Source organism: Budorcas taxicolor, chromosome 2, assembly GCF_023091745.1.
Source record: "Budorcas taxicolor isolate Tak-1 chromosome 2, Takin1.1, whole genome shotgun sequence".
NCBI classification, from domain to species: Eukaryota; Metazoa; Chordata; class Mammalia; order Artiodactyla; family Bovidae; genus Budorcas; species Budorcas taxicolor.
This window is the reverse complement of record NC_068911.1, coordinates 166119732-166144857: the sequence shown is the minus strand read 5'-3', so window position 1 is coordinate 166144857 and position 25126 is coordinate 166119732. Positions and strand designations below refer to the sequence as shown.

Below are 25126 nucleotides of genomic sequence, written 5' to 3'. Positions count from 1 at the left end.
GCCTTGGTATCTATTATACTGTCACGGAGCAGGAACTCAATACATATTTGTTTTCTGACAAGATTCTATCAACAAATTAATTTACAGGGGCAGGTGTGAAGGAGATACTACACCAATCTGAAACGCTGATCAGATATTCTGTGATTATGTTTTATCCAACATCCCTTCTCCACTCCATGAATTCCTCCTACTCATTAAGGCCCAAGTCAATAGTCTCCTTGCTGATATCTTCCATAAATATTATTTCCTTTCTTTCATTTAAACTACTTATTTCATTGCATAAGGTTTTAACCACTTTTTAAACTAAAAACTGAAAAAAAAACTGGAGTTCCTTGATGGTCCAGTGGTTAGGACGTGGGGCTTTCACTGCCGCGGTGACTTCAATCTGTGGATGAGGAACTAAGAGCCCACACACACAAAGAAAGAACCTGAAAATGATACAGGTATAAAGTGATGATGAAACTTTTTCCTCTTAGTTTTATTTCTCAGAGATAACAACTGGGAACATTTTGGTGGGTATCCCTCCAGATCTTTTTCTGTTGCATTAGAAATTAATAGCCTCTACTAAGACAGGATATAAATTAAACTTTTAAAAATGATTGTGTTTCTCTGAGATTTTACATGCCCCCCAAAATGACCATTTTCTAGGCCATGGGGAAAAGGGATTAAAATAAATCCAAGTTGTGCAATAAATGAGTAAAATTCAAATTTGTTCCATGGCAATTCGACGTGCCTATCACACTGTACCGTTTGTATACACCTCTGCCTCCCAGCTAGATTTATACCAGAGCAGTAACTGACTTCCATTTTTATATTCCCAACACCTATTTTGCACATAGTAAGGATTCAACACATGTTTAGTGAAGAATGACTTGACTGGGGCAGGGGGGCAGGGGGGCAGGGTGCAGTGGCCTGGGCCCAGCCATGGGCACCACCCTGGTGAGCCGGCTTGGCCTGCAGGATGTGCCAAAGCACATGGACACGGAGAAGGGCAACAGCACCCTGGACAGTCCAGACTCAAGGCTTCTCCCTAGCCCCAGCCACTGGTCTCTCACGGGGGCCCAGGGCAGCAAGGAGCTCGAACCAGCCCCCAGGGCTCTGGCCCAATGCAGGATTCCCCCACAGCCCTGAATCCAGCTTCTCTCTCTCCAACCCCCCGGTCTCCGGCTGCTTGCCAAGGTTATGACCCCTGGCCTTTGGCGAAGGAGTGGTGTTTGACCCCTTACCACCAGTGGAAGTAAGGTACACATCCTCTATCAAGTGCAACTCAGACTGGCACTTCATCGACAGTGTCCACCTGTCCCTGGGCTTGGCGGTGGCCTACCTGCAGCCAGATCATCTCCTGGATTCCCAGTTGCACGTAGCACATCTACAAGGCGGAGGTGCACTTCCGGCCCCGCCACGAGCCTGCCTGCTGCCTCAGTACCACCATCCTCTATCTGAAGTACCCCAGGGTGTTCTGCACCACCACCCTGCATGACAACTGCCGCAGCAACCTGAGGAGGCACCTGTCCAGCGTGGAGCTCAAAGTCAGGGAGTTTCTGGGCGGTGTTTACCTGTTGGAGGAGAGCTGATTCGAGCACGCTGAGAGGCTGGCCGGCTTTCTGGTCCAAGTAGGGTTGGGCGAGGCTGCCCTCGGGTGTCATTCCAGCCCTAGAAGAGTCTAATCCAGAAAGTGTGAGTTGCTCAATCATGTCCAAGTCTTTGTGACCCCATGGATTGTAGCCCACCAGGCTCCTCTGTCCATGGGGATTCTCCAGGCAAGAATACTGGAGTGGGTTGCTGTTCCCTTCTCACCTCTAAGCCCAGCCTGAGGAATAACAACATGTCACAGCAGCTTCTAATTATTGAGGGAATTTGGTTTTTATAATTTTTCTAATTATTTTTTAAAGGAATGTATTTTCTAGTTTGCTGTTAACATAGCTTCCCCCAAGGTGTGTTAGTCGCTCAGTCGTGTCCCACTCTTTGCTACCCCATGGACTATACAAACCATGGAATTCTCTAGGCCAGAATACTGGAGTAGGTAGCTGTTCCCTTCTTCAGGGGATCTTCCCAACCCAGGGTTCAAAGCTGGGTCTCCTGCATTTCAGGCGTATGCTTTACTGTCTGAGCTAACAGGGAAACCCTAAGCCTCATGATGAAAAAATATTTTTGCTCTAGCTACAAAAATAGCTAGAGCAAAAGGAAAATGGCCACACTTTGAAATAGGGAGAAGCGGAGAGCTCTTTTTCCATTGGTCAGTTTGTCAGAGAAAGAGCAGAAAAATTATCTGAGATGGAAAAAGTAAGCTTGAAGAAATTTCAGCCTCTGGTGTCTTCGCTTCTACAAGTGGTGCTAATTCAGTGAGCTGTGACACCCATGTGGATTCTGTCTGTGGAGAGCTGAGTTCCATTCAGGTTTGTTTTTGTTTTTTTAATTTCCATTTGTATTTCCTGTTAACCCAAACCCCTGGAATCCTCTAAATCTGTTTTGTGATATCGAAAAACCCCAAACTACAATATAAGATGCTTTTCAAAAAAGAGAGAAAGGAAAAGTTCATCCTGTTCACAGTGGGGTCAGGTCAGCTGGTGGCTGAGTTTGGGGGCAACAGTTTGGTTTCAGCTCCTTCCACAGGTGGGTTCCAAGCTTGAGCTTTGGTGTCATGCCTTGAACTCTTGGCATCTGGTAACGTCTCCACAGGCTTGTGTAGCTCTCCTGATATGTATTTTGGGGTTTCCAAATACTTCCCTAATTTTCTCATAAGGCAAAACATAGCACAGGCCCCTTTGGAGAAAAACAGCATTTTGAAAAAATCCTTAGGGAAAACACTTTCTGGGGAGTCCATGAGGAGGGTTTCACTCACAGTGGGAGCTGTCAGCCACACCTAGGACTTGATGCCTCCTGGGAGGAGGTGGACACAGATGTTTCTGATAATCTAGTTCATCAGGGTGAATGTCCCTTCCAGTGACTTTGGGTCAGCACTGCAGAGGAATTCTGCTGATGCCTGAGGTCTAAGCAAAAAAAAAAAAAAAAAGGAAAGAAAATTTCACCCCTGCCCCCAACCCAAGTGAATGATGTCACAAGTCAAACACCAAAGCCTGGGTGCTGTGATGACCGTGCGTATGCACTTACACGTTTGTTTTAGGGCAACAGTCATGGCGTTGGGTGTGCACAGAAGAAACTTTGTGAGTTCAGGTGATGGGACCACGGAAGCAGGGACACAGGCTGGGCCAGGCCAGGGGCCCACGGAAGCCAGGCTGCCGCCGGCCTTCAGCCACCTGCCCATCCTGCTTCACACCCCATCCCACCCTGCCTCAGCCAGCCCTTACTTCTTCCTCCTGCCAATCCTTGTGGATTTTTTTTTCCAAACTTTAAACTTTTTGTATTGTATTGGGATAGAGCCAACTAACAATGCTGTGGTAGTTTCAGGTGAACAGCAAAGGGACTCAGTCATACCTATACATCCCTGTGGATTTTGAGTAAAGAAAGTGGCAGATGGCTTTTGCTCTTCTGATATCAGAGAGAACAAAACTGTGGGTATTTCCTTTGGAGGCATCCAAATAATGTCAGGTGCTTGGGGCTTGCAGAGTCCTGGAAGCTCAGACTCCTGCTAGATTATTGGATTTCTGCTGATGGCTTCCCTCTTTCCTGAAAGCTGAATTGAGAGCTCTGGTGCCACAGCAGGGACTTTTGTTATGAGGAGGGCAAGTGTGATGATAATCAGTGTCATTTAAAGACATCAGAAGCCTGGAGGGCTAAATGGTCTGCTCTCTTCCTCAGATTTGATAGTTTTTAGCTCATCATGCACCTGATTGAAAGCATCCCTTCTGTGGAGCCTGTGATCAGCTCCATGGTCCCAAGTTTGCCAGCGTGAAGCTTACCAGGGGGACCACTCGAGGGGGCACTCCAGGACCCCATAGTGTCCTGTCATCATGCAGAACAGCAAATGCCTGCTGCATTTGGAAGAGTAAATTACACAGTATTTATTGATAAAAAAGGGGGTTTCCCTCTGACTTCATAATCTTGTCATTTAAGACAAGTGGTAAGTGTAATTTTTAAACCATGGTAAGAGAATTCCCAAGGTTTTGCTCTGACCCAAATGAGATCCTTGATGAGCTCAGGACAATGTTGTGGGCAGTATGGCTGAAGAGACTTCAGGGAGAGAATAGAGTTTTTTGAATATGGCCCTGTGTTGAGATGCACACGTGAGATTTTTTTTATACGAAATACATAATCGAGGTAAGTAGAAGTGAGCAACTGTGGCTGTGTCATGTGAATGGAAAAGCAGATTCTGTTTTGTTAGGTTATTCGCTAGGGACCCACCTGTAGTTCTCTTAAATCCTCCCTTTTTCTCCAAATCTGATTTTCTGAAAGTTGCAGAAAAGGAAGCATGTGAAGACTTGAACCAAATGTCATAGATCAGTGGTGGATTCACGTTGGTTTGCAAGGTGGAAGAGATGATTTTTAAACCCACTGATTAAAGACAAACATTCCTAAAAGTGACTGGGAAATACCACTTACTTATGAATTAAGAAGTCTCTTTTCTCAGACTCTTAAATTATGTCTTTTATGTAATAAGGATGATTTGTATTTTCAGAGAAAAGTTTTCTTTTGAAATTACAGACCTTTGAAAAAGAATAAGTACCTTCTCATTTGATATGCTTCCCATTTCTAACCTTAGGGAGAGTATTTGATGAAAATGCCTCTTTAAATTTATCTTTGACATCTATCCCACTTCATTTTGCTTTATGACTTCTTCACTTAATAATAACTTATCTTTAGGGCCTTCCCTGGTGGCTCAGTAATAAAGAATCCACCTGCCAATGCAGGAGACACTGGTTCGATCCGTGATTCAGGAAAATCCCACATACCTCAAAGCAACTAAGCTCATATGCCACAAATACTGAACCTGTGTGCCCTAGAGCCTGCGTTCCACAACAAGAGAAGCCAGCAGAATGAGAAGCCTGCACACGGCAACTAGAGAGTAGCCCCCACTTGCCACAACTAGAGAAAGCCCAAGCAGCAACAAAGACCCAGCACAGCCAAACATAAAAATAAATAAATGAATAAAATTATATAAAAAGAAGCCAGGGACCTCCCTGATGGTCCAGTGGCTGAGACTCCGTGCTCCCAATGCAGGTGGCCTGGGTTCCATCCCTGGTCAGGGAACTAGATCCCACAGGGCACAACTAAGATCTGGTGCAGCCAAATAAATAAATGTTTTTTAAAAAAGAAACCAATACTAAAATTAAACATAAATTATGTTTTAAAAAAGAACGACTTTCATCTCCCACCCTTTTAAAAATGATTCCTGGCTTGATTTATTTTTTAATAATAAACAGATTTACTTTGAAAATTCTGCATCCCACCTTTAAATGATTCAGCTATCAGTCAGAGCCTCAGTAGGACATTGAACTAATTCAAATTATTCAAGGAACTTTAATTAAGGGACTATTCAAGAAGTGTGAGCACCAAAAAGGGAGGTTGAGGTAGCCAGAGGCCAGCAATAGCAGGAAATTATTACCATGCTTGCTTGAAAAGGCAAGGGGAAGGAAATGGAGTTTCCTGAGACTGGTGAGACCCTGAACCATAGAAGAGGGGTTGCTGATAGGAGCTGCTATCTTGGAAGGATGCAGCCACTCCCAGAAAATAAAAAAAAATGTGGCCCAGAGCAGGAGGAAACCCCCGAGAGCTCTCCATTCCTGCACGCCACATTCTTACCAGTGCCTTCCACTGGTGGAACTCAAGTGAGCGATGAGCCTGCATGGTACAGTCCTTGGAGATTAGCTTCCTGGGGCACAGGGCAAACAGGGCAAAGAATGGATGGGGGTGGGTAACACAGATAGGCACACAGTCCACCAGTTACCAACTGCCTTGTTGCCGAGTGATGTCAGCTCAGTTATTCTTCCATCTGGAGCCTAAATTGCAAAGTTAGCCACTAGTGTTTTTTCATGCCAGACAGTAGAAAAGTGCCGAAGGAGAAATAATCAAGAGATAAGATACAGCAGCTAAAGACCTTGCTTCAGTAGGCAGTCAGGAGGGGAAGCTGGTACTCATAGCTGCCTTCTTCCACTATCTATTCCATGTTCCCTTTACCTTCTGCGAGCACCCTGGCTGGAGGGGATTCTTTACTTGGTAGGATGACCCAAACCATTTCCACAGGATTCATGCCCTTCGTGTTTCTGCCTTTATTGCTTTGCTATGGTTTTACATTGATGGCAATTGGCTATGGGAATATTAACAGGTAACCTAGTGAAGCCACTGGGAGCAGACAGAGTTCTCCTTACTGCTATTAGTATCAGCAACCTAATTTTCACTAGATAATCAGAATCAGTTGCTTTGTCTAAGGTTGTAAGGCCCCTTTTCTGCCATTGACTCAATAGTATGAGCAGCCCATGAGTGGTGAGACCCTGAGCCATAGAAGAGGGGTTGCTGACAGGAGCTGATATCTTGGAAGGAAGCAGCCACTCCCAGAAAATAAGAAAATGTGGCACAGAGCAGGAGGAAACCCCCAGAACTCTCTCTTCCTGCACGCCAAGCTGCAGGAGCCCATGACCGCATACTCTTGGGTCAATAGCAGAAAAGGGCTTATAACACTGGATAGGGCAACTGATTCTGATTACCAAGTGGAAATTAGGTTGCTGATACCAATAGCAGTAAGGAGAACTCTGTCTGCTCCCAGAGGCTTCACCAGGTTACATCTTAATATTCCCATAGCCAATAGCCATCAATGTAAAACCACAGCAAAGCAATAAAGGCAGAAACACGAAGGGCATGAATCCTGTGGAAAAGAAGGTTTGGGTCATCCTACCAAGGTATGAGGAGCCCAAGATGACTACTTCCCTGATAGCTCAGTTGGTAAAGAATCCGCCTGCAATGCAGGAGACCCCAGTTCGATTTCTGGGTCAGGAAGATCCACTGGAGAAGGGATAGGCTACCCAGTCCAGTATTCCTGGGCTTCCCTTATGGCTCAGCTGGCACAATGCGGGAGACCTGGGTTCGATCCCTGGGTTGGGAAGATCCCCTGGAGATGGGAAAGGCTACCCACTCCAGTATTCTGGCCTGGAGAATTCCAAGGACTGTATAGTCCATGGGGTCACAAAAAGCAGGACACGACTGAGTGACTTTCACATTTTCACACAAGATGACCAGGGGGAAATGTCAGCTTCCAATTTAACAGAACCAATTTATTAATAATTCCTGAGTTATCTGGAGGAAGAATTCCTTGAGAAACAGAACCTCAAAACCCACTGAACCCAGAGTTGCAGGGACAGAAAGCAAAGTTTCTAAGAGTGAATTATTAAGTATAAATGTTAGAAGGTTCACTCCCACTTTCACCCTGGACCTTTGTATTCCAGCCATAGGAGAAGATGGCACCATATATTGCTTGCTTGCTTTCTTAGGGCATGTACCATATCCTTTGACATTACCCCGACTTCGCAGGTTCCCGCCTCCTAGATCACATTCCCAGAAATCACCTGCCTGTGGTTTACTAGTATACATCTATTAATATGTAAGGTGTGACATCCGAATTAGATTTTTTTGCTGGTGTTTTTACCATCTTTCTTTTCTTTTTTTGGCCACACCATGTGGCATGTAGATCTTAGTTCCCCGACCAGGGATCAAACCCGTGCCCCTACAGTGGAAGCGAGGGAGTCTTAACCACTGGACTGCCAGGGAAGTCCTTTACCATCTTTCTGTGAAAGGGGTATTTTAGTTATTTGAAAACACCTTGTATTTTTATCACCCAAACAAACAAAACAACCAAGAAAATATAAACACTCTTGTTCCATAATGATTTTTTTAGGTTACGCAGGTAGACCCTACCCAAGATATTGGCTTTTGCCATGCTCTTTGATGCCTGATCATCACTCATATCTCATCTCCCATTGCCTCACCCCATCTAGTGGAGAACATGTCCGCTAGGCCTACATCAGCAATTTCACAGGGATGTTTTAGATCTCCTATTAAGAACCATTGCTGATGATAACCTTATAATTATGTGGCATCATAAAATGCGATATGCTCTATAATACATCAAAAAGTGTCAGGTAGGCCCTGTCAAGGAAAAAGATAATGGCCCCCAGTGCATCTCATCTCATATTTTGATCTGATAACTTAGATTAAACTAAGGAGCAGTTGGGATGAAAGAAGAGTATGACTTGTTCAAAACTGTAGGAGAAGCATCCTCATTTTAATAATCATCCTCATGTATTTCAGTAGGTATCTATTTCTTGGACCAAAGCTCTACAACTATTTACAGTTTAAGAGCTTGGACTCAAGACAACCCTAAGCTCCATACCTAATTCACTATTTCTGTGGTCTGGGAAAATTACTTAAACCCTCTGAGCCTCAGCTCTTCCTCTGTGTAAAGTTAACATAACGATAGTCCTTTCTCCTAGGCTTAAAGGCTTATACAGAGCCTGGCATATACTAAGTCCTTAAAAAACATTAATAATTGTGATTTGTAGTATTTACATACTAGGCATTATAGGTGTTGGGCTCTAAGATGAATGAAAGATTTGAGAAGAGAGATTTGTAATAGCAATATTTACCAGGAGGAAAGCACTCTAAGTTGCCTGTAGATTGCCTTTTTAGATGCTTCAGTCATTTTCTCCCCCTCCTCCTGCCCCCTCAAAAGACTTGATAAACTTTAAGAAAGCAAACACAATTGCTTAACAAGCTTTATCATAGCAACTGAATGTTATTATATAATAACATGTTATATAATTAATTCAATTTAGGCCAACCTAATGATACAAAGAAATTCTGTTTTTATGCTTTAGAAATGTTTTATGGTAGGCATCATTAATGCCACTGTATAATGACAAAATTCAGTATTCAGTTCAGTCACTCAGTCGTGTCCAACTCTTTGTGACCCCATGAATTGCAGCATGCCAGGCTTCCCTGTCCATCACTAACTCCCAGAGCTTGCTCAAACTCATGTCCATCAAGTCAGTGATGCCATCCAAGCATCTCATCCTCTGTCGTCCCCTTCTCCTCCCGCCTTCAATCTTTCCCACCATCAGAGTCTTTTCTAATGAGTCAGTTCTTCGCATCAGGTGGCCCAAGTACTGGAGCTTAAGCTTCAGCATCAGTCCTTCCAATGTATATTCAGGACTGATTTCCTTTAGGATTGACTGCTTTGATCTCCTTGCAGTTCAAGGGACTTTCAAGAGTCTTCTCCAACACCACAGTTCAAAAGCATCAATTCTTTGGTGCTCAGCTTTCTTTATGGTCCAACTCTCACATCCATACATTGACTACTGGAAAAACCATAACTTTGACTATATGGACCTTTGCCAGTGAAGTAATGTCTCTGCTTATAATTACATCCAATTTATAGAACTAGAGGTCAAAATTTACCAATTTACACAATTTTAGGAGTTTATGGCTGTATCGTGGTCTTTAAATCCCTAAACTGGTGACACTTATGGTGCAGTACTTAGAATTCTGGGGTCTCAAAAGAACAGAGTTGGAGGAATCACACTCCCTAACTTGAGAGGTTACTACAATCTATAGTGATTAAAACAGTATGGTATGGCACAAAAACAGACACACAAATCAGAGGACAAGAATAGAGAGCCCAGAAATAAACATACATACTTATGGTCAATTAATAATTAATTTATTAATTAATAAATTAATATGACAAAGAGGTAAGAATATACAATGGGAAAAAGACAGTCTCTTCAATTAAGTGATGCTGGGAAAACTAGACAGCTACATAAGAATGAAATTAGAACATTCTCTAACACCATATACAAAAATAAACTCAAAATAGATTAAAGACCTAAATATAAGACCAGAAATCATAAAACTCCTGGAGGAAAACATAGGCAGAGCTTTCTTTGACATAAATCATAGCAATACTTTTTAAAAAATCTCTCTCCTAAAAATAAAGGAAATAAAAACAAAAATAAACAAATAGGACTTAATTAAACTGAAACGCTCCTGCATAGAAAAGGAAACCATTGAAAAAACAAAGACAACCTGGAAGGAAATATTTGCAAATGATATGACTGATAAGGGATTAATATCCAAAATATATATACAGCTCACACAAAGCAACATCAGAAAACAAACAACTTGACTAGAAAATAGGCAGAAGACCTGAACAGACGTTATTCCACAGACAAAATGCAGATGGCCAACAGACACATGAAAAAACGCTCAACGTGGCCAATCATCAGGGAAATGCAAATTAAAACCACAATGAGATATCACCTCAAACCTGTCAGAATGGCCTGTCATCAAAGAGACCACAACTAACAAATGTTGACAAAGATGTGGGGAAAAGGGAACCCTCATGCACTGTTGGTGGGAATGTAAATTGGTATAGTCACTATGGAAACAGTAAGGAAGTTTCTCAAAAAACTAAAAACAGAACTACCATATGACCCAGGAATTCCACCCCTGGGCATATATCTACAAAAAACAAAAACACTAATTCAAAAAGATACATGTACCCTACTTGTCATAGAACATTATTTACAGTTGGTAAGATATGAAAGTAATCTAAGTGTCCCTCGACAGATGAATGAATAAAGATGTGTGAGACATATATAGAAAATGGAATATTACTCTGCCATAAAGAGCAAAATCTTGCCATTTTAAATTACTTGGATGGACCTGAGGATTTTATACTTAATAAGTCAGGCAGAGAAAGATAAATACTGTATGTTTTCACTCATATATGGTTTTAAAAAGAAAATAAACGAATATAACAAAACAGAAACAGACTCACAGATATAGAGAATAAACTGGTAGTTACCAGTGGTAAGAGGGAAGGGGGGAGGAGAAAGATAAGGGTAGGGGATTAAGAGGTACGAACTGCTCTGTATAAAACAAACAAGCTACAAGACTATATTGTACAACACAAGGAATATAGCTGACATTTTATCATGACTATAAATGGAGCATAACCTTTAAAAATTGCCCAAGCTATGCAGCATGGCTCAAAAGAAAAAATAAAAATAAAAATTGTCAGAAATTCCCTGGTGATTCAGTGATTAGGACTGCACACTTTCACTGCCAAGGGCATGGGTTTAGTTCCTGGTCAGAGAACTAAGATCTCACAAGCTGTGTGGCATGGCCAAAATAAATAAATAAGTAATAAAAATTGTGAATCACTATATTATACACTTTGTAACTTATATAATATCATTGAACTATACTTCAATAAAAATTAATTAATTTTAAAATAATTTGGGCTCTTGAGTCAGACTACCCAGGTTCCCAGTGGTCATGTATGGATGTGAGAGTTGGACTGTGAAGAAAGCTGAGCGCCACAGAATTGATGCTTTTGAACTGTGGTGTTGGAGAAGACTCTTGAGAGTCCCTTGGACTGCAAGGAGATCCAACCAGTCCATTCTGAAGGAGATCAGCCCTGGGATTTCTTTGGAAGGAATGATGCTAAAGCTGAAACTCCAGTACTTTGGCCACCTCATGCGAAGAGTTGCCTCATTGGAAAAGACTGTGATGCTGGGAGGGATTGGGGACAGGGGGAGAAGGGGACGATGGAGGATGAAATGGCTGGATGGCATCACTGACTCAATGGACATGAGTCTGAGTGAACTCCGGGAGTTGGTGATGGACAGGGAGGCCTGGCGTGCTGCGATTCATGGGGTTGCAAAGAGTTGGACACGACTGAGCGACTGAACTGAACTGAACTGAACCCAGGTTCACCCTGGTAACCTTGAGCAAGGGATTAACCTTCCTGTGCTTTTATCCTGTCAACAGCAAAATAGGAATAAGAGTACCAGTGTCATAAGGACTATTGTGAGAATTAAAAAAACTTAACAAATGAAGATATTGGCTATTATTACTTCTTATTTCTGTGATTCCAAGTTCCTAGGCCCTAGTAAAGAACAGCATGTCCTATCAGAAAAGGTATCTGAAAAGTGCCCTAGTGAGTTTGTCTCAGAAAAAAGTCTGATTACACAGGCAGTGAACCATTATCCCAAGAAATGCAAGCCAACTGTGACAATAAGGAATCGTTTTATGTACAACTACTCTAGAAGTTAGGGACAAATTTAATGAGTCAGCTTATTGGAGCATAGAATAAACTGACTGGTCCTGTTCTTTAATAAGCTGGATTTGTCAAACTTCCATAAGAAAGCTTAAAGTAGGCCCTAAGTCTCTGCCACACTGCACCCCCGGGCTCATGACCTCACAGATGGTAGGATTTAAGTGGTCTCAGGCAATTCTGAAGGTAGGTCTTTTCCATTACTCAGAGAGTAATGATTTTTCCCTCGTCTGTTCCTTTTCATCTAGTTAGGGGAGATCAGAGGTGTTCAATGCACTTTGTCTTTTGTGTTTTTCAACACTGAGTATAATACAGCTCAACAGATTATTATCAAGACTGATTTGAGGATACTAGGGAGAGAAGCAGTTGAGGGCTGGCCAGGCCCCTGAACCATGTCATCCTGCTGCTGAAAAACCTTTGAAAGTCTTTCCTATACAAATTCAAAAGGTTTTCATTTAAAAAAATACAAAACTTAAAGATGATTTATTTTTTTACAGGATGCATACCTTTAAGACCCAGTCATTCTAAACTTGTGGGTCCTCAAATTCAGCAATAATTTGCTCCTTCTACACTCCCTCCAACCCTTCCCATGGCTAATTCTTGAGACCCTTCAAATTCAGCTTAAATGACACTTCTTCCAAAAAGCATTCCTTAATGCCTCAGACTAGCCCCTCTCCTCTGTACTCTCACAGCACCTTATACCTTACCCCATTCTAGCATTTACTGATACTATACTGACAAGGAGTCCCTGGTGGCTCAGATGGTAAAGCGTCTGCCTACAGTGCGGGAGACCTGGGTTTGATTTCTGGGTCAGAAAGATCCTTTGGAAAAGGAAATGGCAACCCACTCCAGTATTCTTGCCTGGAAAACCCCATGGATGGAGGAGCATAGTAGGCTACAATCCATGGCATCACAAAGAGTTGGACACAACTGAGTGACTTCACTTCACTTCTTTGCTTAATATTGACAAGCAACTGCCAGTTTATTTGTCCGTGTCCCCCACTGTCTCAGCAACCTGAGGACAGCAACCCACATCGTATTACTATTATGTCCCTAGCAACATGCACAGTTCCTGGCACACAGGAGATGCTCGAGAACTATTTATTGACCCTGACTTCAAACTATACTACAAAGCTACAGTAAGAAAAAACAGTATGATACTGGCACAAAACCACATACATATATCAGTGGAATAGAATAGAGAGCCCAGAAGTAAACCCACGCATTAGTTATATGAGCAGTTAATCTATTACAAAGGAGGAAAGAATATACAACGGGGAAAAGAAGCCTCTTCAATGGTATTAGGCAAACTGGACAGCTATATGCAAAAGAATGAAAGAAGAATACTCTCTCACACCATGCACAAATTCAAAATGGATTAAAGACTTAAATGTAAGACATGAAACCATAAAACTTCTAGAAGAGAACATAGGCAGTAAGTTGTTTGACACTGTTCTCTAATAATTTTTTGGCTATGTGTCCTCAGGTAAGGGAAACTACAGCAAAAATAAACAAATGGGACTACATCAAACTAAAAGGCTTATGCACAGTAAAGAAAACTATCAACAAAATGAAAAGATCACCTACTGAATGGGAAAAGATAGTTGCAAATGATATATCTGATAAGGGGTTAATAGCCAAAATACACAAAGAAATCATACAACTCAACATCAAAAAGTATAAATTGGTACAGTCACTGTGGAAACAGTATGGAGATTCCTCATAAAAATTAAAAGAACTGCCATATGATCCAGTGATTGCACTCCTGGGTATTTATCTGAAGAATACAAAAACATTAATTAGAAAAGAACTATGTACCCCTTATGTTCATTGCAGCATTATTTACAATAGCCAAGATATGGAAGCAATCTAAGTGCCCATCAATAGATGAATGGATAAAGAATATGTGGTAAAGATATACAATGGAATATTGTGTGCCTGCTAAGTTGCTTCAGTCATGTCCTACTTTGTGTGACCTTATGGACTGTGTAACCTGCCAGGCTTCTCTGTCCATGGGATTCTCCAGGCAAGAACACCAGAGTGGGTTTGCCAGGCCCTCCTCCAGGGAATCCTCCCCACCCAGGGACCAAACCCACATCTCTTACATCGCCTGCAATGGCAGGCGGGTTCTTTACCACTAGTGCTATTTGGGAAGCCCCAAAATGGAATATTACTCAGCCATAAAAAACGAGATCTTGCCATTTTGACAACATGGATTGACCTAAGGGATATTATGCTAAGTAAAATAAGTCAGAAAAAGATAAAAAACTGTATGATTTCACTTAGCTGTGGAATCTGAAAAACAAACATAACAAAACAGAAATGAGTTAGAGATACAGAGTATGAATAGGTGGTTGCCAGAGGGGAAGGGGGCAAAGAGGGAGGAAAGAAAAACTAAGGAAGATTAAGAGGCACAAACTTTCAGTTGCAAAATAAATGAGTCATGGTTATAAACTGTACAGTATGAGGAATATAGTCAATAACTCTGTAGTATCTCTGAATGGTGACATATCATAACTAGACCTACATGACCATTTTTAAATATACAGAAATATCAAATAACTATGTTGTATAACAGTAACTAACATAGTGTTGTAGGTCAATTATATTTCAAAAACAAACTCATAGAAAAAGAGATCATATTTGTGGTTACCAAAGGCAAGGAATTGGGGGAGGGGGAATTGGAAAAGGTAGTCAAAAGGTCCAAACTTTCGGTTATAAAATAAATAAGTACTAGGGATATGCCAGCAAATTTGGAAAACTCAGCAGTGGTCACAGGACTGGGAAAAGTCAGTTTTCATTTCAATCCCAAATAAAGGCAATGCCAGAGAATCTTCAAACTACCACACAATTTCACTCATTTCACACACTAGCAAAGTAATGCTAAAAATTCTCCAAGCCAGGCTTCAATAATACATGAACCGAAAACTTTCAGATGTTCAAGCTGGATTTATAAAAGACAGAGGAACCAGAGATCAAATTGCCAACATCCACTGGATCATAGAAAAAACAAGAGAATTCCAGAAAAATACCTGCTTCATTGACTATACTAAAGCCTTTAACTGTGTGGATCACAACAAACTGTGGAAAATTTTTAGAGAGATGGGAATACCAGACCACCTGACCTGCCTGAGAAATCTGTATGCAGGTCAAGAAGCAACAGTTAGAACTGGACATGGAACAACAGACTGGTTCCAAACTGGCAAAGGAGTACGTCAAGGCTGTATATTGTCATCCTGCTTATTTAACTTATATGCAGAGTACATCATGAGAAATGCTGGGCTGGATGAAGCACAAGCTGGAATCAAGATTGCTGGGAGAAACATCAATAACCTCAGAAATGCAGATGGCACCACCCTTATGGCAGGAAGCAAACAGGAACTAAAGAGCCTTTTGATGAAGGTGAAAGAGGAGAGTGAAAAAGCTAGCTTAAAACTCAACATTTAAAAGACTAAGATCATGACACCTGGTCCCATCTCTTCATGGCAAACACATGGGAAACAATGGAAAACAGTAACAGACTTTATTTTCCTGGGCTCCAAAATCACTGCAGATGGTGACTGCAGCCATGAAATTAAAAGACGCTTGCTCCTTGGAAGAAAAGCTATGACCAACCCAGTCAACATATTAAAAAGCAGAAACATTACTTTACTGACAAAGGTCTGTCTGTCTAGTCAAAGCTATGGTTTTTCCAGTAGTCATGTATGGATGTGAGAGTTGGACTATAAAAAAAAGCTGAGTACCGAAGAATTGATGCTTTTGAACTGGTGTTGGAGAAGACTCTTGAGAGTCTCTTGGACTGCAAGGAGATCCAACCAGTCCATCCTACAGGAAATCAGTCCTGAATGTTCCTTGGAAGGAGTGATGTTGAAGCTGAAAATCCAATGCTTTGGCCACCTGATGCGAAGAACTGACTCATTAGAAAAGACCCTGATGGCTGGGAAAGATTGAAGGCAGAAGGAGATAACAGAGGATGAGATGATTGGACGGCATCACCAACTCAATGGACATGATTTTGAGCAAGCTCTGGGAGCTGGTGATGGACAGGGAAGCCTGGTGTGCTGCAGTCCATGGGATCACAAAGAGTTGGACACAACTGAGCAACTGAACTGAGCTAGGGATATAATGTACAACATGATTAATATAATTAACACTACTATATGTTATATTCTAAAATTCTTAAGAGTAAATCCTGAATTCTCACTATAAGGAAAAAAGGTTTTCTATTTCTTTAATTTTATATCTATGAGTTGATGTTTACTAAACTTACTGTGATAATCGTTACCTGTAAGTCAAATCATTATGCTGTCCACCTTAAACTTATACAGTGTTGTGTGTCAGTTTTATCTCAATAAAGCTGGATGAAAAATCAATAGCAATAAAACATAAGTTAATTTCTGTACTAAATAATCAAATATTCATTGAATATTGACTGTAAGGTGAGGTAAGGTAAGGTAAGGTGAAGTCGCTCAGTTGTGTCCGACTCTTTGTGACCCCGTCGACTGTAACCTACTAGGCTTCTCCATCCATGGGATTCTCCAGGCAAGAATACTGGAGTGGATTGCCATTTCCTTCTCCAGGGGATCTTCCCAACCCAGGGATCGAACCTGGGTCTCCCGCATTGGAGGCAGACACTTTAACCTCTGAGCCACCAGGGAAGATACAAACATTGACTGTAATAGCCCTTTTATTGGTCTTTGTGTTAAAGAAGAATAGAAGCCAAAGAAAACGCCTTACTGCAACCTGCACGGCTGTGCTGGATTCTGATCCTTCCTGCCTCATCCACTTCACTCTTGTAGCTACCCGCTGTGCTCACTTACTCTCCAACCATTTGGTCTTTTTCTGTTCCTAGAATCCACTCAACCAGTTACGGCTTCAGGGCCCCTGCACTTGCTGGTCCTTTTCTTCCAGAGTGTTCTTCCCTCAACACTGACCATGACTGGCTTCTTCTCCCTCATAGGGATCTTCCAGTACTATCCTGCCAAAAGTATCCAGCCCTCCATCCCCACCCCAGTCACTCTATCACAGTATCTTGCTTTATTGCCTTTCTAAAACTTATTTCAACCTTGTTAGTTTACTTGGTGATTATCCCCTATTTAGAAAGAAGCACAAAAGCAGGGACCCTGTCTATCAAGTGCTGTTCTTGAAATAGATGCTTTGGGTAGGTGTGTTTCCCCTTCTGACAGTGCTATCATCTGTCAAAAGTGTTTGAGGATCACTTTAAAAGTTACACAAGTGAATCAGATTCACTACTCTGTAGTCATACTGAATTCTTTATTCGAAATCTTTATCCCAATTTGATTTCTATCTTATTTGCTAACTTTGGCTCTGAATTATTTGTTTCTCAAAATTAAATTCACCCTCAAGCATAAAAAGTTGTCAACTTCAATGTTAAATGCTATTCATGTTACTGCATAAATTGAATGTGTGCTAATTCAAAGTCAACAGTAAATACATAAGCAACAACAACAACAAAATTGCACCTTTGATAATAGTCAGAAGAATGGGCTTTAGGCTCTAAAAGCAATTTGAAAAGAGGAATCAAAAGCCTCTGATTTCAATGGGTAATTTCTAGAGTGTTATGCTGATTTAATATGATTATTTTACAGTGAAACCTTATACAATGGAATAACAGCGTTTTCACCTCTGGATTCGTTTCTTGTTTTAGTTATTTTGAAGTAGTTCCATTTTAAAGTATTCAGTTTCTACAAAAGAACCCAATGGTATTTAGATTAAAAAGCAACTTGTGTTCTAAACAATTCGCTTTCTTCTCTTTTATAAAAATCACTCCAACCTAGCACTTCTCTATTTCACATAGAAATCTCACGCATTCTCACCAGCTCTTCCTGTTCTTCTTTCTGACTAGAATGGACTTTTCATGCTCCAACCCAAGTCCCAGCAAAATTTTATTATTCCTTCCAGGCCTAGCCCAGATGTTTGTCTATGAGAGTTGCATCCCTCAGAATTAATTCCATCATCCTCTGTTCTCCCAAACCACCTAGGTATAAACTGTATAAGGGCAGAGGCCATGTCTGTCTTCTTCAAGACTGTATTCCCAACACCTAGCACAGTATCTGGCACACAATAGGGATTCACAATATGTTCGGTGAATGAATGAATGCGTCTCTATTACCTAGCACTATTTAATTATTTAAATGTCTTCCTCCCCAACAAGACTGTCAATCTCCTCTGTACTAAGGACCATGGTCTTGTCTATCTTATATCTCTCTGCGATGTGGAGAGGGCAAGGGCAGGGCCAGAAGGTAGTTTTTATCTTGTTAAAACTCCAGTATCCATTCACTTACTCTCAAATCAGCCAGGATCACATCAGACTTCCTGTTTTGCTTTTATCTTCTCTTTAATCCAAAGCCTTTGACTGTGTGGACCACAACAAACTGTGGGAAATTCTTAAAGAGTTGGGAATACCAGACCACCTGACCTGCCTCCTGAGAAACCTGTATGCAGGTCAGGAAGCAACAGTTAGAACTGGACATGGAACAACAGACTGGTTCCAAATAGGAAAAGGAGTACGTCAAGGCTGTGTATTGTCACCCTGCTTATTTAACTTACATGCAAAGTGCATCATGAGAAATGCTGGGCTGGATGAAGCACAAGCTGGAATCGAGATTGCCAGGAGAAACACCAATAACCTCAAATATGCAGATGACACCACTCTTATGGCAGAAACGAAGAACTAAAGAGCCTCTTAATGAAAGTGAAAGAGGAGAGTGAAAAGGTTGGCTTAAAGCTCAACATTCAGAAAACTAAGATCATGGCATCTGGTCCCATCACTTCATGGCAAATAGATGGGGAAACAATGGAAACAGGGACAGGCTTTATTTGGGGGGCTCCAAAATCACTGCAGATGGTGACTGCAGACCTGAAATTAAAAGACACTTGCTCCTTCGAAGAAAAGTTATGACCAACCTAGAAAGCATATTAAAAAGCAGAGACATTAATTTGCCAACAAAGGTTTGTCTTGTCAAAGCTTTGTTTTTTTCGAGTAGTCATGTATGGATGTGAGAGTTGGACTTTAAAGAAAGCTGAGCGCCAAAGAATTGATGCTTTTGAACTGAAGTGTCGGAGAAGACCCTTGAGAGTCCCTTGGACAGCAAAGAGATACAATCAGTCCATCCTAGAGGAAATCAGTCCTGAATATTCATTGGAAGGACTGATGCTGAAGCTGAAACTCCAATACTCTGGCCACCCGATGTGAAGAACTGACTAATTTGAAAAGACCCTGATGCTGGGAATAATTGAAGGCGGGAGGAGAAGGGGACAACAGAGGATGAGATGGTTGGATGGCATCACTGGCTCAATGGACATGAGTTTGAGTAAGCTCCGGGAGTTGGTGATGGACAGGGAAGCCTGATGTGCTACAGTCCATGGGGTCGCAGAGTTGGATGTGACTGAGCGACTGAACTGAACTGAACTGAATCTAAACAAAGGGCTTTCCTGGTGGCTCAGTTGGTAAAGAATGTGTCTGCAATGCAGAGACCCAGGTTGGATCCCTGGGTTAGGAAGATTACCTGGAGAAGGGAATGGCAACCCACTCCAGGATTCTTGCCTGGAGAATTCCATGGACAGAGAAGCCTGGTGGGATACTGTCCATGGGACTGCAGAGTCAGACGTGATGGAGTGACTAACACTAATGCACACTTAATCCAAACAAAGCTTCTAATGGCGGAAGGAGAGCCCTAGGAGCTAAAGCTTATTCTCCTCCCCAACCCTAAGCCTGAGTTCAACTGACTGAGTCCAGATGTAGGGTCCCTTTGGCTTCGGTGTTTCCAAGTATAACACGAACTCCCTCCACTCCCTGGGTTCCTCCCACTGCCATTACCCTCCCCTACCCACTCTCCACCCTCTCCAACCTCCTCTTCCATTCCCCTACTGGAATGATCCCTCTAAAACTGGGTCACAACTTAAATGCTTAGAGAGTCAGGCTGGTAGAAAAAGGCCCAGGGAGTTAAAGGTGGAAACTAATTATTGCTTGGAGGAGTATAAACATTGTTCCTAGAACAGCTGATGTTTTGAGAAATTTTTTTAAGTTGTTGTTATTCAGTCTTTAAGTCACGTCTGACTCTTTGTGACCCCCATGGGTTGTAGCATGCCAGGCTTCTCTGTCCTCCACTATCTCCTGGAGTTTGCTCAAATTCATGTGCATTGAGTCAGGGACGCTATCTAACCATCTCATCCTACGCTGTCCTCTTTTTCTTTTGTCTTCAAGCCTTCCCAGCACCAGGGTCTTTTCCAATGATTCAGCTCTTTGCATCAGATGGCCAAAGTATTAGAGCTTCAGCATCAGTCCTTCTAATGAATATTCAGGGTTCATTTCTTTTAGAATTGACTGGTTTGATCACCTTGTAGTCCAGGGGACTCTCGAGGGTCTTCTCCAGCACCACAATTTGAAAGCATCAATTCTTGGGCTCTCAGCCTTCTTTACGGTCTCTCATATCTGTATATGACTACTGGAAAAACCATAGCTTTGACTATACAAACTTTCACTGACAAAGTGATGTCCCTGCTTCTTAATGCACTGTCTAGGTTTGTCATAGCTTTCCTTTCAAGGAGCAAGTGTCTTTTAATCTCATAGCTGCAGTCACTGTCTGCAGTGGCTTTGGAGCCCAAGAAAATCAAATTTGTCATTGCTTCTACTTTTTCCCCTTCTATTTGCTATTTTTAAGTTAGGCAAGCCAATTAAAATATATGCACAGGGCCAAATATGGCTTGTGAGCCACTGGTTTTCTTCTCTGCCCTTCATCTTTGATGATCTGACCCTGATGCTCCCCATGGACCTTCTATTTCCTTACTTGAGAATCAAGACATGGACTAACTTTTGGGCCTACAACATCTCCTGCCATTTTCCATGCACCTCCCTAGACCCCAGTCTAGATCATACCATGTGACTTGCCATTCCAGGGCCCCATGCCAAGCTTTGTAATGCTTCCATATCTCTGTATGTGCTGTTCCTATTTCTTTAGTCACTGAGCCAACCACTCTTTGTTAATCAGCCAACTCAGCCAATCCAGTATGTGCCGGTTGCTGGGGACATAACTGTAAGCACCACAGACAAATCTCCTGCCTTCATAGGCCTTACATTCAACCAGCAGAGGTAGATGTTACTCAAATAATCCCATGAAGAAGTAAATTTAAAATGTGGTAAGTGTTAGGAATGAAGCCCTGAGAACATGTAACAGTGAAAGCTAGCCTGATTGGCCCTGGGGATCTGGAAAGGCTTCTCTGAAGCAATGACATTTTTCATAAGTCTGAAGGATAGATAGGAATTAGCTTCCCTGGTGGCTCAGGGGTGAAGAATCCTCCTGCCAAGCAGGAGCCACAGGTTTAATCCCTGGGTCGGGAAGATCTCCTGGAGAAGGAAATGGCAACCCACTCCAGTATTCTTGCCTGGGAAATCCTATGGACAGAGGAGCCTGGCGGGCTACAGCCCTTGGGGTCACAAAGAGTTGGACATGACTTAGCAACTAAATAACAACAACAACAAAAAGAGGCAGAGTCAGGAGAACTTGAGTGAGGGGAGGAAAGACATATTTGGAGTTTAGGCAAAGGAACCAGAAAGTGTGTAGTCTGGGGGAGGCCTTAGTCTGGTTTGTTTGAGGAACTGAAAAAGAGCTGGGTTGCCAAGCACAGGAACTGCGGAGAAGAATGGCATGAGATGAAGCAGGAAAGCCAGGCAGGGCTCACCATGCAGGCAGGGCTGGATCGGACATGGTGAGGGTTCTGGTCTTTATTCTAAGGACAATGGTGAGCCACTGACGAGGTTTAACTAAGGATGTTTGTATGCATGTGAGACAGACAGACATGATCATATTTTCATTTGGAAAACACTATGCTGGCTTCTGGGTAGAGAAATAGAGAAGAGGGGTAGGAGCAAAAGAAGAAGTTGGGGACCAGTTCAGAGGTTGCAAAAGTTCAAGTGAGGCATCATGGCACCTAAGATGGAGACACAGGTGTGGAGACAGAGAAACACAGAGAGGCAATATTTATGAAATAAACAATAAAAAGGCTCAGGTATGGATTGCACAGGGCAGGCATAGAGCAGTTAGGCAATAGAGAGAAGTTAAAGACAACTCCCAGATTTCTGGCTGTGTGGGGAGATGGGGGTGCTAGTCCCTAAGACAAGGAACTTGGGAGGAAAAGCAGGCTGGTGGTGAAAGCAACAGGGAGAAAGAGAGCTTAGCAATACACGTTTATGAAATGCCTGTTCTGTTCCAGCCTCTGTCTATATATAAAGACAGAAATAGTTTCTGCACACAAGGGGGACAGGCATAAAAAATTATTATAATCCAAATATTACACAGGCCTCATAACCCTGTGAACTCAAACAAAGCCATACGAACACTAATCATTCCAAGTTCCTGTTGTTCCCCCTATGAAGTTCCCTTTAAGTATCTTGGGGACACTTCTAGGGACTTTTCACAAGCGACTGTCAGACTAAGTATTGGGGCCAAGTTATTGGGCACATCAGCCCCACACTGACCCCCTTTGTCCCTGCCCACTGACCCCAGGAAGGGTGCCTGCTGTTGGAATGCTAAGAGCACCCCTGGACTAGAGTGAGGCCAACAAGCAGCCTGGCCCTGGAAGTGGATTCCTCCTTAAGCGTTGCTGGCACATGATGCTCTCAAGTGCTGGAGCAAGCCTGGGTCTAATTGAAGGAGTTAGTTTCTCAAGTCATCTGAGCCCTGAAGCAGCACTGCTAGTGCTGCAAGTTTGAGTTCTACTGGGGACATGGTGAGTTTGATGGGTCTCTGGGTCATCGATAGGGGGATGTAACAGGATGCAATTGACTATCTGGATTTGGAACACAGAAGTTTGGGTTAGAGATCTAAATTCCAGGTCATGGAGTAGGGATATTAGGCACAGGACCCAGCTCCGAACTCCCAACATTTAAAATGCCCTGCCCCCACTTCACCTGGCAACTTTCATCCAAATCTCACCTTCCCTCATTTATGTTGGCAGTTGGCCAGTCACTCCTTCCTGTGCATTCCAGCAGCCCCTGGTATAGTCCTCTATGATTAAGCACTTTTCACACTGCCTGGTAACTCTTGATTTATATATTTGTCCTCTTCACTCTACAGTAAGCTCCTCGAGGGCATGGACTCTTATTCAGTGTCGGCCCTCATGCCATTTTCATCCACCACACAGGCAAAGACCAAAACTATGGGAAGGAAGATAAAGGAGATGTAGTGGAATATTACTCAGCCATTAAAAAGAATGAAATAATGCCATTTGCAGCAACATGGGTGGACCTGGAGATTATCATACTGAGTGAATAAGTCAGACAGAGAAAGACAAACATCATATAATATCGCTCACATGCAGTCTTTAAAAATGACACAAATGAACTTATCTACAAAACAGAGAACTAGCTTATGGTTACTGGCAGTGGGCAGTGGGGGATAAGATTGTGAGTTTGAGATTGATATTACATACTTCTATGTTTAAAATAAAATGCCCTTCCATGAAAAAATAAAATCAGGTTAAAAAAAACTATGGGACAAGAATAGCCAGAATTGATTGAGGAGGTGGGAGAAGAAGATGTTGCTAGGTACAGTTTTATTGTGTCATTTCTATGAATTTATGCCATGAGTATATTGCTATCAGTGCACAAAGATGTTCTGTAGGATGATGTTCGTTGCAGTATCATTTGTGATACTGAAAAGCTGGAATCAACCTACATTTCCATCAGAAGGTAATGAGAAGTACTTGGTGCAATAATATCCTACCATGAAAAATGAAGTAGATTTACATATACTGATAAGGGATATTTGAATAGAATATTTCATTTAAAAATAAGTCAAAAATTGTTCATATAGTATACTGCAGTTTGTGTTTAAAAGGACAGACTTACATACAGATGCCTAAAAATGTCTAGAAGTTTACATAAGCAACCACTGAATAGTGGATATATTTAGAAAAGCACAGTCAAGTGAATGGGCCAAGTTTTAAGGGGAATTTTACTTTTCACTCTATTCCTTTCTTATGGTTAGATTTTCCTTAAAACTAGAAGCATATTATTTTTTATAATAAAATGTGTTGTTTATTTAACATTTGTAATCTTCTGGGCATTACTCTACTTTGTATAAATGTGCTCTTTGAGTCCTCAAACAGCCCTGTGAAGTAGGTAGTAGGGGTATTTTTTTTGTTGTTTGCCCTTTTGTTTTTGGCTGCATCACAAGGTATGTGGGATCTTAGCTAGGAATCAAACCCATGCCTCCTGCAGTGGAAACACAGAATCTAACCGCTGGACCGACCACCAGGGAAGTCGCAGGTGTAGTTTGACCCCATTTTATAAATGAAAAAAAGGAAGCACAGAGATGCTAAATAATCAAAGCATGTATTTTTAATAATTAAAAAATCTTAGACGGGGAAGGGATAAATTGGAAGATTGGAACTGACATATACATACTACTATACACAAAATAGATAATAAGGACCTACTATATAGCACAAGGAACTCTACTCCATACTCCATACTCCGTAGGTGGCCTATATGGGAGAAGAATCTGAAAAAGAATGGATATATGTATGTGCATAATGGTTCATTTTACTGTGTGCCCGAGACTAACACAACATTGTAAATCAAATATATTCCAATAAAACAATTTTAAATCTTAGAAAAATTTTAAAGATTGAATTTTGGTCTCCCTTTCTCCTTCCATATCCTCCACATATTTGGCACCATAGATGTTTAAGCTTAAACAGATGGCTAGAAGAGAAACTCTCCGGCCCAGGGAGAGCTGGAGAGCTCCAGGCTGGAGCCCTTCAACTCTTGGGAACTGACTGCAAAGCAGGGAAGGCAGATGGGGCCTGCAGATCCTCCATTCATGGATCAAGCACAAGTCAAGCAGCTATGTGCAAAAAAAAAAAAAAAAAAAGGTCCTTCCAGCCCCTCTGTTAGGGACTCACATGAAAGTGAAAACAAGCAATAAGGTACTCAATAAAATAGTAACAATGGCCACTATCGCTTATCAAGCACCTACTAATTGCCAGTTCCTGTGCTGAGTGCTTTACAAACACTATCTGTTTAATCCTAACAGCCCCAAGGTAAGTATTGTTATGACTCCTTGTTTACCAAAGAGGAGAAAACAAGGCTGAGTA

General features: G+C 41.9%; 1 non-coding gene and 1 pseudogene across 1 annotated transcript; one reads left to right on the top strand and one right to left on the bottom strand.

Annotated features, from left to right (window-relative positions):
• Positions 1 to 924: 924 nt before the first annotated feature.
• Positions 925 to 1574, top strand: LOC128061330 (refilin-B-like; annotated as a pseudogene).
• Positions 1575 to 16593: 15019 nt separating this feature from the next.
• On the bottom strand, positions 16594 to 16665 carry TRNAW-CCA (transfer RNA tryptophan (anticodon CCA)). The gene has a single exon. It is a non-coding gene; the product is annotated as a tRNA-Trp (tRNA).
• Between the last annotated feature and the right edge of the window lie 8461 nt (positions 16666 to 25126).